Below are 3,241 nucleotides of genomic sequence, written 5' to 3'. Positions count from 1 at the left end.
ATCTGGTTTGAGAGTGCCATGTGGGTCCTGAAAATTGAAACCCAGATAAGTGGCTTCTGAGTTTTGTTTCCAGGGAAATACCCTGTAGAGTGGCTCAGGGTCCTGAGGCCTTCAATTGCAAGGTGCCTCCTGGAATTCCGCCTCTCGCAGGATTCCTCAAAGACGCAAGGTGGCACCAGTGCCAACTTGGTCTGTTTTGAGAGTGTCAAGTGGGTCCTGCAAAATGACACCCAGAAGAGTGGCTTGTGAGTTTTGTTTCCCAGGGAAAAAGCCTGTGCAATGGTTCAGGGTCCTGCGGTCTGAAATTTCGGGGTGTCTACTGAAATTCCGCCTCTCGCAGGATGCCTCCCAGACGCAAGGTGGATCAGGGCCAACTTGGTCTGGTTTGAGAGTGCCAAGTGGGTCCTGCAAACTGACACCCAGAACAGTGGCTTGTGAGTTTTGTTTCCCAGGGAAAAAGCCTCTACAATTGTTCAGGGTCCTGCGTCTATGAATTTCAGGGTGCCTACTGTAATTCGGCTTCTCGCAGGATTCCTCCCAGACGCTAAGCGGCACCGGTGCCCACTCTAGGCTGGTTTTTAGTGCCAAGTGGGTCCTGAAAACTGACACCCAGAACAGTGGCTTCTGAGTTCTCTTTTCCAGGGAAAAAGCCTGTCCAGCGGTTCAGGGGCCTGCGGCCTTCCAGGTGCCTCCTAAAATCCGGCCACTCCCAGGATTCCTTCCAGACCCAAAGTAGCACCAGTTCCAACTTGGTCTGGTTTGAGAGTGCCTAGTGGGTCCTGAAAACTGACACCAAGAACAGTGGCTTTTGAGTTTTGTTTACCAGGGGAAAACCCTTTAAAATGGTTCAGGGTCCTGCGACCTTAAATTTCCGGGTGCCTCCTGGAATTCGGCCTCTCGCAGGATGCCTCCCAGATGCAAGGTGGCACCAGTGCCAACTTGGTCTGGTTTTAGAGTGCCAGGTTGGTCCTGAAAACTGACACCCAGAACAGTGGCTTGTGAGTTTTGTTTCCCAGGGAAAAAGGCCTGCAGAAGGGTTCAGAGACCTGAGGCCAAAAATGGCCAGGTGCCTCCTGGAATTCGGCCTCTCGCAGGATGCCTCCCAGACGCAAAGTGGAAGCAGTGCCAACTTGGTAGGGTTTAGAGTTCCAAGTGGGTCCTGAAAACGGACACCCAGAACAGTGGCTTTTGAGTTTTGTTTCCCAGGGGAAACTCCTTTAAAATGGTTAAGGGTCCTGTGACCTTAAATTTCCGGGTGCCTCCTGGAATTCAGCCTCTCGCAGGATGCTTCCAAGACCCAAAGAAGCACCAGTGCACACTTGATCTAGTTTGAGAGTGCCTCGTGGGTCCTGAAAACTGACACCCAGAACAGTGGCATGTGAGTTTTGTTTCCATGGAAAAGGCCTGTAGAATGGCTCAGGGTCCTGAGGCTTTAAATTGCCAGGTGCCTCCTGGAATTCTGCCTCTCGCAGGATGCCTCTTAGACGCAAAGCGGCACTATTGCCAACTTGGTAGGGTGTGAGAGTGCACAGTGGGTCCTGCAAACTGACACCCAGAAAAATGGCTTGTGAGTTTTGTTTCCCAGGGAATAAGCCTGTACATTGGTTTAGGGTCCTGCGGCCTTAAATAGCCTGTTACCTCCTGGAGATCCGCCTCTCGCAGGATGCCTCCAAGACGCAAGGTGGCACCAGTGTCAACTTGGTCTGGTTTGAGTGCCAAGTGGGTCCTGCAAACGGACACCCAGAACAGTGGCTTTTGAGTTTTGTTTCCCAGGGGAAACTCCTTTAAAATGGTTAAGGGTCCTGTGACCTTAAATTTCCGGGTGCCTCCTGGAATTCAGCCTCTCGCAGGATGCCTCCCAGACACAAGGTGGCACCAGTGCCAACTTGGTCTAGTTTGAGAGTGCCAAGTGGGTCCTGCAAACTGACCCCCAGAACAGTGGCTTGTGAGTTTTGTTTCCCAGGGGAAAACCTGTACAGTGGTTCAGGGTCTGCGGCCTTAAATTGCCGGGTGCCTCCTGGAATTGCGCCTCTCGCAGGATGCCTCGCAGATGCAAGGTGGCACCAGTGCCAACTTGGTCTGGTTTGAGAGTGCCAAGTGGGTTCTGAAAACTGTCACCCAGAACAGTGGCTTCTGAGTTTTGTTTCCCAGGGAAAAAGCCTGTAGAATGGTTCAGAGTCCTGAGGCCTAAAATTTCAGTGTGCCTCCTGGAATTGGGCCTCTCGCAGGATGCCTCCCAGATGCAAGGTGGCACCAGTGCCAAATTAATCTGGTTTGAGAGTGCCATGTGGGTCCTGAAAATTGAAACCCAGATAAGTGGCTTCTGAGTTTTGTTTCCAGGGAAATACCCTGTAGAGTGGCTCAGGGTCCTGAGGCCTTCAATTGCAAGGTGCCTCCTGGAATTCCGCCTCTCGCAGGATTCCTCAAAGACGCAAGGTGGCACCAGTGCCAACTTGGTCTGTTTTGAGAGTGTCAAGTGGGTCCTGCAAAATGACACCCAGAACAGTGGCTTTTGTGTTTTGTTTCCCAGGGAAAAAGTCTGTACAGTGGTTCAGGGTCCTGAGGCCTTAAATGGCCTGGTGCCTCCTCGAATTCCGCCTCTCGTAGGATGCCTCCCAGAGGCAAGGTGGCACCAGTGCACACTTGGTCTAGTTTGAGAGTGCACAGTGGGTCCTTAAACTTACACCCAGAACAGTGGCTTGTGAGTTTTGTTTACCAGTAAAAAGGCATGTAAAATTGTCCAGGGTCCTGCGGCCTTAAATTTCAGGATGCCTCCTGAAATTCCGCCTATCGCAGGATGCTTCCAAGACCCAAAGAAGCACCAGTGCACACTTGATCTAGTTTGAGAGTGCCTCGTGGGTCCTGAAAACTGACACCCAGAAGAGTGGCTTGTGAGTTTTGTTTCCATGGAAAAGGCCTGTAGAATGGCTCAGGGTCCTGAGGCTTTAAATTGCCAGGTGCCTCCTGGAATTCTGCCTCTCGCAGGATGCCTCTTAGACGCAAAGCGGCACTTTTGCCAACTTGGTAGGGTGTGAGAGTGCACAGTGGGTCCTGCAAACTGACACCCAGAAAAATGGCTTGTGAGTTGTGTTTCCCAGGGAATAAGCCTGTACATTGGTTTAGGGTCCTGCGGCCTTAAATAGCCTGTTACCTCCTGGAGATCCGCCTCTCGCAGGATGCCTCCAAGACGCAAGGTGGCACCAGTGTCAACTTGGTCTGGTTTGAGAGTGCCAAGTGGGTC

Source organism: Fringilla coelebs (genome assembly GCF_963513975.1).
Source record: "Fringilla coelebs genome assembly, contig: SCAFFOLD_45, whole genome shotgun sequence".
NCBI classification, from domain to species: domain Eukaryota; kingdom Metazoa; phylum Chordata; class Aves; order Passeriformes; family Fringillidae; genus Fringilla; species Fringilla coelebs.
Note: the sequence above shows the minus strand (reverse complement) of the source record.